The sequence below is a fragment of the Lissotriton vulgaris genome, chromosome 10, assembly GCF_964263255.1.
Source record: "Lissotriton vulgaris chromosome 10, aLisVul1.2, whole genome shotgun sequence".
Taxonomy (NCBI): Eukaryota; Metazoa; Chordata; class Amphibia; order Caudata; family Salamandridae; genus Lissotriton; species Lissotriton vulgaris.
In genome coordinates this window covers 1,134,289,739-1,134,303,586 of record NC_141698.1, presented here as the reverse complement: position 1 = coordinate 1,134,303,586, position 13,848 = coordinate 1,134,289,739, and positions in this window count along the sequence as shown.

The following is a 13,848-nucleotide window of genomic DNA, read 5'->3' as shown; positions in this document are numbered from 1 at the left end:
TGGAGAAAGCTGGACGAGATCACCGCTCCCACCTGGCTTTTCAGAGAGAGATCGGAGTTGATGGTGATCCCGAGGCTTTTCACCGAGAGAGAGGGAGACGGAGGAGATCCCATTGATGACGGCCAGAATTGAGGGCCTCAGCTGATTGAACTTTTACCCGGGAGTACCAGCTCGGTCTTTCCGGGGTTGAGTTTTAGGTGGTTCAGCTACATCCACTCTTGAATGTGCAGCATCGTGGACTGGAATTCCTCGACGGAGTCAGTTGAGTCCAGTGGGAAAATTAGCTGCAGGTCGTCCGCATAGTTGTAGATTGTGACCCTCCTGTTTTTTAAAGAGTGTAATAGGGGTTTAAGGTACAAATAAACAGGAGGGGGGACAAAGATGAGCCTTGTGGGACGCCGCAGGTGGTGGGTAATTTGGGCGCTGTGAAGTTTCCGAGCATGACTGCCTGGGATCGGTCGCTCAGGAAGGACTTCACCCAGCCAAGGGCCGTGCCTCGTAGGCCGGCTTGTTCGACACGGTGACCAAGGCCTGATGTAAGCCCCTATCGGCATTAGACCTCATTGTGTCCAGGACAGCGAGGATCACTGCCTCGGTAGAGTGCGCCTGGCGAAAGCCGGATTGGTTTGGCTCCAGGTAGTCAGATGTTTCTATGAAGTTAGAGATACAGCTGGCCACATAGGCTTCTAGAATCTTTGCACCAAAAGGGAGGAGGGATATGGGTCGGTAGTTCGACAGATTTGATGAATCGGCACCAGGTTTTTAATTAATGGGACCAACGTAGCGTTTTTAAATGAGTTGGGAACTATTCCCTGCAAAAGGGACTCATTCAAGAGAGGGAGTATGCCTAGTGGGAGTGCTGAATAAACTTCCTTTAATACATGGAGGGGGCAGGGGTCGTTGGGAGACCCGGATTTCACACGGTTCATCAATTCTGCTAGCCTAGATTGGTCTATCGGAGGAAAGGCCTCGAATTCGGACAGGTTTCTGCAGATATCTGCTCTGTCCGCCGTGGTAGGATTGATTGGAATGCTTTCTTTTATAATGGCGATCTTGTCCTTGAAGAAATTATTAAGCTGATTGCACAGCATTTGAGTGGGGGATTGAGAGGGGGAGGTTCTGGCATCATTACAAAGGTCATTCACAACCCTGAAGATTTCACTGGATTTATTTGGGGCATTCGAAATGTTATCGGAGAAGAAAGCTGCCTTAGCAGATAGGATGGAATTCTTGTAATTCCTGCGGGCAGTTGTATAAGATGTTCTGTCTTCGTCAGAGTACCCATGTCTCCATTTTCTCTCCAATTGGCGCAATTGTAATTTTTGTTTTTTTAGATCTGCTGTAAACCACCTGTGGGCGTCCATGCGGCGAGCGATTGAGAACTTGGTGAGTGGAACATGCTCGTTGCAGGCCGCCAAGAGCCAGTCAGTGAGATCTTTTTCCATGAGGTTAATGTTTGGGGAGGGTGCTGGAATAGAATTAGCCAAGGTGGACAGAAAATATTGGTTGTTTAGTGAGCTCCATTTCCTTACTCACCCCCCCAGCCGAGGCAGGGACCTTTGTGTGGCCGTGAAGAGTATAGGAGAATTGCAATAAATGGTGATCAGACCATATGCAGGGCGTTGTGGATGGGGTGGACAGTGGGACATTGTGTGACCAGATCTGGTACAGAATATGTCCCTTTTCGTGAGTGGGGGTCAGGACTAATTGAGAAAAGTTTATATGGGAGAGGAGCTCAAAGAGTTCCGTGGCCTGAGGTCCTGCTTCCGGGTCGTTGTACCAGTAATTTAAGTCCCCAATCAGCATTACCTTGTCATAATTGACAGCTAAGCTGGCCATTTGCTCGGACAGAGAGACCGGGAATGTGGGCATAGTTTTCGGTGGACGATAGAGATTAATACCAATACCATAGTTCCCTTATCTGTGTCGGATTTAATTACAAGGTTTTCGGTATCTGGTAGATCCAAGGAGGGTAATGTTATGAACTTATGATCTTTATGGATGATGGTGGCGACGCCACCCCCAGGCTTTCCTGGTGCTCTGTTCACTGATAATATGTAGTAGTCTGCCGGGAGAGCTGCAAGGACATCCGGTAGAGAGTCCTCGGTAAGCCAGGTTTCAGAGATAAGTATTATGTCCGGTCTATCAGAGTTAAGCAGTAAGAAGATGTCTAGTTGATGTTTTACCATAGATCTGGTGTTAAAGTATAGGCAGCGGAGTGTAAGGTCGTTAGGCCTTGGGGTAGGACTGGAGGAGTAAGAGCCTTGGGGCGATGTGGCAGAGGTGTCCTGGATAAAGTGGGGGGGCAGATGTTATTAGCCGTTAGGCAGGCGCGTGTGGCGGGGTCGAGGCAGGGAAGGCGAGAGTGTTGTAGAGAGCAGAGTTCGAGGGAGGTATAGCTGTATTTTTCCCCATACTGCCTAGTCCCTAGGCCCGACCTGGTGCGGACGGGAGCAGACGGGCTTGCCTTAGGCGCACCTTCGGCGTGCAAACGGCGCGCCCGCTGCGCTCGTCCGCTGCGCGTCCTGGAAATGCACATGGTTATAGGGGGAGAAGAGGCATGGCCTGGAGATAGTGGGCGTGGCTTGGGCTTGGTCCGGGGCGATGGCGGCAAAGAGTAATGAGGCCCGCGGCAGCGCTAAAATCTGCTGCGCTGGGAAGCCCTGATCGTTCCCTGTCACAGGTTCAAATAACAGGGAGGAGGTGAGTTTAAAAGCACATAGTATCACAGGCAAAGGTTAAAACAATGTCAGCGAGTCTCCTCTCTACACTCCATTCTATGCCAGTGCAGTGTCCACCAATGCACTCTGCACCAATTTACTTAAAACCATTGCACTCTATGTCACTTTACTCTGCAACAATACACTCTCCACCACTGAACTCTACGTCACTCTTCTCTGCACCATTGCACTCTATGCCACTGCATTCTACTCTACACCACTCTACTGCTCTCTATATCAATGTACTGTACACCACTACGCTCTAAGCTACTCCACTCTGTGAGAAGTTAGCCTGGCACATGTTGTCCACTATTCTAGTGGGCACCCTGTATCAGTCCAAACAACCCTTATGATGGTGGTTGTAAAGTCAACCTTATAGACCAGCTATCCTAGTGGTAGCATGGACAAAGCAGTCTTAGGTCTTAGGCTAAACTCAAGAGGGCATGTGAAGCCAGCTGTTTTACCAACAATAACCCCTTGAATATCAAATGAAAGGACACCATACAAGGTATATATCCAATATATATGTATTTATTACTAACACAACCCCTCTGAACTCTTTATGAGGTCAGAGTTCGAGGTATGTTACAAGTTACTCATTAAGCATACTATAAGTTGCACAAATACAATCCTGCCCTAGGGGCCTCACAAACCATATACTAAGTAAGTGGTATAGGAACCACTTCAGGAATAGTGAATAGGCCTAGGGCCTAGAGAATCGCTGGGGCTACACTGGACAACCAAATGTTAGGAAGTAGGAGTCCCACAGGATGTGTGTGCTGTGTCTAAACACACACGTGAGTTACCATAGAGTTTCAATGGGAACGTAAAAGTTACAAAGTAGTAGATTTCGGACACTTCTAGATGGACTACGGTAGAACCCTGTTAAACTAGGACACTTGGATAGTTAATACCCATGGGAGCACCGGAGTACTCGAGTTACCTCACCCAGAAAAGCCGGGTGCATAGGTGTCTTTTCGTGTCAGGTTTCGTAGCTGTTTCCTATGGAGAGCTGCAAGAAAGTGCTGCAAGTGACCAGGAGAAAAGTGTTCGGGTGGATCCAAGGGTGGATTGGAGTCGTGAAGAACCTGAAAGCCAGTGACCAGGAAGGAACCAGGAAGGAACCGATGTTGAGATGCAATCAGGTGAAGAGGTGAAGCTTGTCTCTGCAGCCACGTGGAGCAGGAGGCGTCGACGATGACCAGGCGCTTGATACGAGCTGACACACAAAGGATCTAGGTGACTGCACTATCAGTATCCGGATTGGACCCAACAAGCCTTGGTAACCCCAACCCAGTAAGGAAGTAAAAATGGGCTTCTGTTAAGACCAGCAAGGTCTGGGGTGCTTCTCCTTCACAGGAAAGCTGGAGCAAGTCTGGAGCAACCAGGCAATCATTGTAGATTTGAAGATTCGTCTTCGTAGGGCTCACTAGCCAACGGGCTAGCAACAGGGAACACATGTCGAGCTGAAATGCAGGAGCGGGCCCAACGCGGCACTCATGGAGTGTGGAAGGCTGAGATTCGGTGCAAATGCTGCTTGAGTGTGTGCTTCTAAAACCCCAATGCACTACTTCGAGGGTACCTCTGAAGCTGCATGGTTATCAAAAAGCAAGTAGCCCAGGATGTCCGGTCACACATCTCTCGTGTCCGCCACGGTTCTCAGCTTCGCTGTGGATGTGGATCGGAGTCTGGGAAGTCTGAAAGTCTAGTTCCTGAATCGCTGAGTCTTCGCGTTCTGGCAGAAGCGTCGACAAAGCAAACCGGAGAGTTACTGGTGGTGCCTGTCTGCACAAGGTAATCACTCCTTGACCACAAGGGAGATGTCTTCAGTCTTCCAGTCGATTTGGAGCGTCGAAGGTCCAAGAGTTCATTTCAGAGTTTCTTTCCAGGATAATCTAATGTCTCTAGACACAGCTCCCATCTTAATACTAATCTAAGGGGCAGGATTACCTGCTAGGTCCCTCCTATGGGTGGACCTTGAGAAGGGGCTGGTTACACCCCTTTCTCTTTGTCCAGTTTCGCGCCGGAGTTGGGGCTGGAGTGCCCTAGCAACTGGTTTGAACCGGGCTATGCATGGAGCACCTTGTGTGCCCCAGGCAGAGCCTGGAAAATCATCTTTCCATTGAACCCACCCTGCCCCAATCCACTACAGGCCTCCCTTGCCGGAGTTTCATCCAGCTGCAGGAGATCAGACTCATGTCTGTGGCAGCAGCATCCATTTTGTGATGCTGAGGTTCTGTTTAAGTTTAACCGGGTAAAGCAGTAACTACATGCCTTCTCCCTCTAGAAGGGTGGAATGCTACCCCCGCCGCCAGGACTGGAGGGGGGGGGGGGGGGTAGTATTCCAAATTGTTTGACACCTTACACGACATGTTTTGATAAAGCCAAACCAAAGTTAGCATTAACCGCAAAGATTATAATGCACTTAAGAGTATATGGTATGACTATATCATAGAACAGCTATAAGGACATGGTTCCGAAAGCTGCAGACTGGCTTAGCTCAGGCTAGAGTACCATCTCACATAAAACCAAGCACTCTGCTTTAAGGATTGCAAGGCCTGCCATAGGAGTGACTTATAGGTACATATGTGTCTATATATAAGGGCAGATATAGGAATAATATATCTAAGCAAGGGGTGATTATACCACCTTGCCCAAGCTGAGTGATCAGTCTGTGGTGTCAGTTTGGATGGCCAGCCAGGGGTGGCATAATTCATGCTGCAGCCCCTGGTAGGCCTTGGATGCACCTATGCCCTGGGCACCTATGGTACATTATACAGGGGCTCACGAAGGTGACCCAATTCCCAATTAGGTATGTACCTACAGTACATGGTATCAATGTAGAGAGAGAACAGCTGGGCTGTGGGCCTGATTAGCAGGCCACCAGCCACACTAAAGTCGAATAACCAGAGAATCACAGCAAAAAGTGGGGGTGACCATAGGAAGCAGACCCTACTCCCCTACAACCCCCCCCCCCCCAAACGTAGGGACATTAAACTAACCTTCACCAGTTGAGTCTTTATGTTCTAAGTGGAACTATCTGGAGAGTCCATCTTCATTGCCATGGTCAGTTCCAGGTCTATGTTCCACTGTAAAGTCCATCCCCTGTAGGGAAATGGACCACCTGAGTAGTTTGGGATTTTTTCACCCTTCATCTGATTTAGCCACAAGAGGGGCTTATGGTCTGTCTGAATCTTGAAGTGAGTGCCAAACAAGTATGGCCTCAGCTTCTTCAGGGCCCAAACCACAGCAAAGGCCTCCCTCTCATTTCTCTCTAGGGGCCAGCCTTCTGCTAATAAAAGCAGTGGGCTGGTCTTGACCATCTTTATTCAATTGTGAAAGAACAGATTCCACACCCAACTCAGAAGCATCTGTTTGGACAATTAATTATTTGGAGTAATCTGGACTTTTTAGAATAGGGGCAGAGCACATGGCCTGCTTCTGGTCATCAAATGCCTTTTGACAGCTAACTGTCCACTGAACCTTTTTTGGCATTTTCTTAGAGGTTAAGTCATTAAGTGGTGTCACAATGGACCCATAGTTCTTCACAAACGTTCTGTAGTAACCAGACAGGCCCAAGAAAGCTCTGACCTGTGTCTGGGTTTTGGGAGCAGTCCAGTCCTTTATGGTCTGGATCTTGCTCTCCAATGGTTGAACCTTACCTCCACCTACAAGGTGGCCCACGTACACAACCTTACTCTGCTCTATCTGGCACTTAGTAGCCTTGATAGTTAGGCCGGCCTTTTGCAGGGCCTCCAAACATTCTTCAGGTGGATCAGGTGATCCTCCCAAGTGGAGCTAAAGACAGCAATATCATCAGGATAAGCTGCACAGTAGTCATCAAGACCTGAGAGAACTTGGTTCACCAACCTTTGGAAAGTGGCAGGTGCATTCTTCGAGACAATGGGCATCACCACAAATTGGTAATGACCTCCTGGGGTCGAAAATGCTGTTTTGCCTGGGCCCTGCCTACACACTCACAGAAATCACAAGCATTTGCAATGCAATAGGTCTCGCATTTGCGAGAGTTTAAGGCATTGGCATTGTAAATCACAATGCCTTTTATTTATCTGTTTTGATAATTAACACCTAAATAAAAGGCATTGTCATGCACAGTTCCGATCGCTCAAAGCCTTGTAATTGCGAGAAGGATTGAAAGAAGCTTGGAAAGTGGAGGAGCTCAAGGCACGCGGAATGTTGCAGGAAGGCATGTGGTGCCGGCAGTCGGAGAGACTCATGAAAGAAAATAGTGCCTACAGACTGAACAAGACATGCTGTGTAACTACCGAAGGGGCAGTCCTCATGGAAGGGTACAAATGTAGACAGGGCGGTACTACGGTGGGACTGACAAGCCTATTAACGAATTAGAAGCCACCATTTAGGTAGGACAATGACAGAAGCCAATGACAAATATGGGTGGAGAGTGGGCGGGGCTTCAAGTACATACTCCAATACAGCATGGCTCGCAGAGCAGCGCATGCGCTGCCCAGGCTCAACCTAACAATGTTTAAATGAAAATTAGTGTTAAATTCTGGTCTGCGTGGGGCCCCTCTGCTTGTGGGCCCCCGGGAGAGTGTCCAGCATGCCCATGCGTTAAGACAACACTGGCTCTCTCCATCCCAGGTGCTCACAAAAAGAGGGGTGTCAGTGTTGACCCCGCATCTTAGTGCACACTACTCATTTACAGATTCAGTTCTGCTTTGTATGACCGTCCCACTGTCTTCCAATGAGCAAGCTAGACCTGTCCAGAGCTAACCTCTAGGGGTGGGCGAAATGCACATACTTTGCTCCATTGTAATTGTGCAACATTTAAGGAAAATTGCCTGAAAGTGCGCATACCACCTGCAATGCAAATCGGATATTTAGAGAGATACTAGAGCAAAATGCGTCTTGCCTCAGCCCCTCATAGCACCCCTCCCCCCAGAGCCCCCATGTAAGCAGATCCCTCTGTAGGCTAGCCCCCCTCTGTAGTCTAGCCCCCCTCTGTAGGCTAGCCCCCCTCTGCAGGCTAGCCCCCCTCTGTACGCTAGCCCCCCTCTGTACGCTAGCCCCCCTCTGTAGTCTAGCCCCCCTCTGTAGGCTAGCCCCCCTCTGTACGCTAGCCCCCCTCTGTAGGCTAGCCCCCCTCTGTAGGCTAGCCCCTATGAAGGCACACCCTCCATGAAGGCCAGCACCCCTTGGCAGCCAACCCGCCTAAGGCCAGTCACCCCACCCATACAAGCCAGCACCATCTGAAGGCCAGCCCCTAATAAAGTCCTTTTCACCTATGAAGGCCAGCCCCCCAATGTACACCAGCCCCTCCTGGGAAGGCCAGCCCCCCAATGTACACCAGCCCCTCCTGGGAAGGCCAGCCCCCCAATGTACACCAGCCCCTTCGTGGAAGGCCAGCCCCCCAATGTACACCAGCCCCTCCTGGGAAGGCCAGCCCCGCAAGGTACACCAGCCCCTCCTGGGAAGGCCATCCCCCCAATGTACACCAGCCCCTCCTGGGAAGGCCAGCCCCCCAATGTACACCAGCCCCTCCTTAGAAGGCCAGCCCCCCAATGTACACCAGCCCCTCCTGGGAAGGCCAGCCCCCCAATGTACACCAGCCCCTCCTGGGAAGGCCATCCCCCCAATGTACACCAGCCCCTCCTGGGAAGGCCATCCTCCCAATGTACACCAGCCCCTCCTGGGAAGGCCAGCCCCCCGATGTACACCAGCCCCTCCTGGGAAGGCCATCCCCCCAATGTACACCAGCCCCTCCTGGGAAGGCCAGCCCCCCAAGGTACACCAGCCCCTCCGTGGAAGGCCAGCCCCCCAAGGTACACCAGCCCCTCCTGGGAAGGCCATCCCCCCAATGTACACCAGCCCCTCCTGGGAAGGCCATCCCCCCAATGTACACCAGCCCCTCCGTGGAAGGCCAGCCCCCCAATGTACACCAGCCCCTCCGTGGAAGGCCAGCCCCCCAATGTACACCAGCCCCTCCTGGGAAGGCCAGCCCCCCAATGTACACCAGCCCCTCCTTAGAAGGCCAGCCCCCCAATGTACACCAGCCCCTCCTGGGAAGGCCAGCCCCCCAATGTACACCAGCCCCTCCTGGGAAGGCCATCCCCCCAATGTACACCAGCCCCTCCTGGGAAGGCCAGCCCCCCAAGGTACACCAGCCCCTCCTGGGAAGGCCAGCCCCCCAATGTACACCAACCCCTCCTGGGAAGGCCATCCCCCCAATGTACACCAGCCCCTCCTGGGAAGGCCAGCCCCCCAATGTACACCAGCCCCTCCTGGGAAGGCCATCCCCCCAATGTACACCAGCCCCTCCTGGGAAGGCCAGTCCCCCAAGGTACACCAGCCCCTCCGTGGAAGTCCAGCCCCCCAAGGACCTCTCCGCAGCCTTCGACACTGTTAATCACAACACCCTCCTCAATATTCTTCAACAGAGAATGGGCATGGAGGGCACTGTGCTTAAATGGTTTGCATCCTTCCTCTCTGACAGATCCCAAATGATCAAAATAGCGAACAATCTTTCTTCTCCTGTGGCGGTAGCTCAGGGTGTTCCTCAAGGCTCTATACTTGCACCCACACTGTTCAATCTCTACTTAGAACCACTGGGAAACCTCCTAAGCAAATCCGGGATTCACTATCATCTCTATGCTGATGACACTCAACTCTACCTCAAGGTTGCCTCCACTCATGATCTCTCCATCCTAAGATCTACTCTTGACTCCATTCAAAACTGGATGTCATCTCATCAATTGATTCTGAATCCCTCCAAAACTGAATTCCTCCTCTTCTCCTCCTCACTCTCTCCTCCCCCGGTTCAATCATGGATGGATCAGATGAATCTACTAAACAATAAACCCATCATTGTCGACAGCGCAAAATCCCTGGGTGTCATTCTAGACAAAAAACTCAATCTAACTCCCCAAATCAATTCTGTTGCAAAATCTGCTCGCTACCAACTGCGCCTTCTTTGGGGAATCCGTCGCTTCTTCCCGGAGCAGGACCTTATAACCCTGGTGCAATCGCTGGTCCTCTCCAGACTGGACTACTGCAATTCTCTTCTTACTGGCCTCCCCAAATCTCACCTGTCCCCACTTAAGTCTGTCTTCCATTCAGCAGCTCGTTTCATTTATGGGGCCAAAAGAAGCGATCACATCACACCGATGTTATCCACCCTCCGCTGGCTTCCCTTCGAGGCTAGAGCTATCTACAAGACCGCTTGTATCACCCACAAAGCCTTGCACTCCTCCTCTCCCCGCTACCTGGCGAATAAACTGAAACTCTCTGGAGGCTCTAGACCTTCACGCAATGCCGAGAATCTACTGCTTGAACCTCCCACTTTCAAGAAGGAAAGAACAATGGCCCAATCCTTTTCAGGCAACGCAGTGAGAATCTGGAACTCGTTTCCGCCTGAGCTCCGGACCACCGCCTCCTCCCAGGCCTTCAAAAGGGACCTCAAAGTTCTCCTCCTCCAGAGACACCTCCAAAAGTAATTCACGTCCTCTTGCTATTTGGAGGAAGACTCCCCACTACTGATATTTTCTACTTTCTATGACCATGGGAGTGCCTTCCCAGTGTTTTCCTGTGGTGGGAGTGTCTGCCTTTTTGCAGTATTCTCCATGTACTTGTGTTCGGTGCCCTTTTGTAACATGCACACTACACTTTGCCCATGTAACACACGGTTGCTACCTCTCACATGTTTTTACCTTTGATACTTGCACAAGGGCCACCTTGCCTACGTAACGCCTGTTCTTGTGCCAGCACTTATTGCAGTATTATACCTCAAATTATACTCTGTTTTCACTTATAACTGCACACTTGTCACTTTTCCTCTTGTGCACTTTTGACTACCTCATGTATTTTTGGTTGTTCACAATTTTTACTACCTCAAGTATTTTGTTTGCTCACAATTGTCACTATTACCTTTACTACCTCATGTATTTTTGGTTGCTCACAATTTTTACTACCTCAAGTATTTTGTTTGCTCACAATTGTCACTATTACCTTTACTACCTCATGTATTTTTGGTTGCTCACAATTTTTACTACCTCATGTTTTTTTTTGTTTGCTCACAATTGTCACTATTACCTTATGTAAGTAACGTATGTTTTAGTAATCTGCTCTTTTGTAATGTTTCTCATTATGTTTCATTTCTGTTCCTAATGTGAAGCGCTCTGACGCCTTCGGGTAAAGTCCGCGCTATATAAAAAATGCATAAATAAATAAATAAATAAATAAAAAATACACCAGCCCCTCCTGAGAAGGCCATCCCCCCAATGTACACCAGCCCCTCCTGGAAAGGCCATCCCCCCAATGTACACCAGCCCCTCTGTGGAAGGCCAGCCCCCCAATGTACACCAGCCCCTCCGTGGAAGGCCAGCCCCCCAATGTACACCAGCCCCTCCTGGGAAGGCCATCCCCCCAATGTACACCAGCCCCTCTGTGGAAGGCCAGCCCCCCAATGTACACCAGCCCCTCCGTGGAAGGCCATCCCCCCAATGTACACCAGCCCCTCCTGGGAAGGCCATCCCCCCAATGTACACCAGCCCCTCTGTGGAAGGCCAGCCCCCCAATGTACACCAGCCCCTCTGTGGAAGGCCAGCCCCCCAATGTACACCAGCCCCTCCGTGGAAGGCCAGCCCCCTAAGGCCAGTTCACTCACACATAAAAGACACCGCCCTCTGAAGTCCAGTCCCCTTATAAAGGCCGGTTCCCCTTTGTAGACAGCCCCCAAAGAAGGCCAGTCCGCCTCTGTGTGCCCCCCCCCTCACCCCCCCCCCTCAGAGACTTTACTCTCACGAAACTAGCAGAGCCTGCTGTGGTCCAGGTAGGGGTTGGCAGTGACCGCCCCGAAAAGCTCAGGGATATCCCCTTCGCATGGATCAGTAGACTCCCCCCCCCCTCTCCCCCCCCCCCACCTCACCCCGCCCTCAGGGAGGTGCAGTCGTCTCCGGTGCTCCACTAGCGTCCTCCCGAGCGCCTCGTGCTCAGATCATGTTACAGAGGCTTAACATGCCGGGTCATGGATTATTCATATGAAGCGTCACTTTATATGGCAAGGCCTTGAGTAACGCGTCCGCCGTGGGCTGGGGACCTGCCGCCCAACCGCAGGAGGCCGCGGCTACACCTGCTTAATTTGTGCCGGTGCTAGCTGTGGGTTCACAACATTCCCCTTTCAGGTGATCGAAACTTATTTTTCATCATCAGACTCTTACCCTGAGAAAGACAGACAGAGGGAGAAAGCAGGAGAGAGATCTGATGACAGAGGTGGAAAAGAACATCCTGCAGGCGTGAGCTAAAGATGGAGGAAGTGGAGGGTGGTGGAAGGCAAAGGCCAGAGGTGGACTCGAGGCGGGCAGCCTCGTATTCATGAGATAAAGAGCCAGGAAGTGGAGGGTGGTGGAAGAAAGAGGCCAAATGGAAACTGAAGGATTACAGAGATGGAAAAGAACCTTCGAGCATGGGATAAAGACACAGGAAGTGGAGACTGCTAGAGGGTGGTGGAAGAAAGAAGCCATATGTGGACTCAAGGCGGGCAGCCTCGGTATTTGGCGGCCCTTACACCCAGCAGCACTTGTGAAGTTCTGTTGTTGAAGAAATGAGCCCCCCTTTTCTTGCCTTGATTGACATACTGGGCCTGCAGAAGAACCTCGGACATACACAACATGCCAGAGGGGAGGAGTCGAGGCTCTTTTGATGCTTGAAGCTTGGATGAGCGGGGACTCCTGTCCGGACTGGCACCTTATCACGCACAGAGAAGTGAGGACATGTGGATCGCTTTTTGAATGAGAAACTTAAGTGCAAAGAGTAGCAAAGTGCAATGCTTTGTATAGACTGCCCTCGCCCAGAGCAAGTTGTGTCATGCTTCATCATAGGGCTGCGACACCTCTGCGCTGACCAATGCTAGAGGTGGAGCAATAGAGAGGGGACGACAATACAAACCCAAAGAAAAGGAAGGATCCAAAGAAAAACAAATGCAGATAATAAATGTAAAAGTAACTAAGAGATATCCCAGTAACTATTTTATTCCAGGATTCCCCTGTTAGGGCTAAAACGTGTCTCCCTACCAAAGGGTGGGGGTGAAGTTAGTGATTTAAGCACCAATCACCCCTCCGTTCTGTAAGGAAGTCGACACGTTTCTGCCGGATTTCGTGCATCTCCCGGCCTTCATCAGGACTGTTAGATCCCAGTCTTACTCCCTTTCTAGTATACTTCAGTTTGCTCATCTGATTACTACACCTGTTACTTGTGAGTTTACGTAGGTCCTGTAATCATATTCCAAATCGGATCTGAAGTGAAGAAATAAAATGTACAAGTGAAAAGAATACTGGTATTCATGGCAGATGTGAATACCTTGTGTGTTTTATGTGATAAAAGTATTACTACCTTTGCCCTTTCTCAACCCATTACGCTGATGCAGCCTGTTTATCAGTTATTTCAAATCACCGCTCGTAGGGGACAGTGCCCTTAGTAAAGCGTGAATTTCACGTTTTTCTATATTACAAACTTCAACTGGTCAAAAGTAGTATGAAGACATATCTCAATGTCACAGAAGAAATCATGCGTGTGAAAGTTGCATGCATATACCCTTGCTTGCAAGGCTCGGGATGAGTCAGTCAGTCAGTCAGTCAATTATCTTTATTCGATTATTGAAAATCATAAAAGATCGAGCAGAATTACATATCACAATTTCATCAAAGCACAAAATTTAACAAATTTAAAACATACAATCATTATATTAAAAACACTGAATCTACAATGAGACATACATAAATATTTAAAAAGAGATAAGAAGAAGGACTTATTAAAACACAACTCATTCAGATAAATGAGAAAAGAGGAAATTCATTTTTCAGAGATAAAGTGCCTGTGCCTTATGCGATGCTTGTTTAAACGTGCACCTGCAACTAGAAAACTAGCGACGGAAAAAGCTACTTTAACATTAGGGAGAAGTTGCAAAACAACAGGGCTGGTTTAACCTGGATAAAGCCCTGGTTACGTAAAATAGGGAGCAGATAACTTTTCCTGATCTCAGTGTAATGTCCGCAGAACATAATAAAGTGCATCGTATCCTGTGTTGAAAAATGGTCACAGTCGCATGGTTCAGCATCATCAGGTCTAGACCAAATTCTAAAGTTACCCAGTA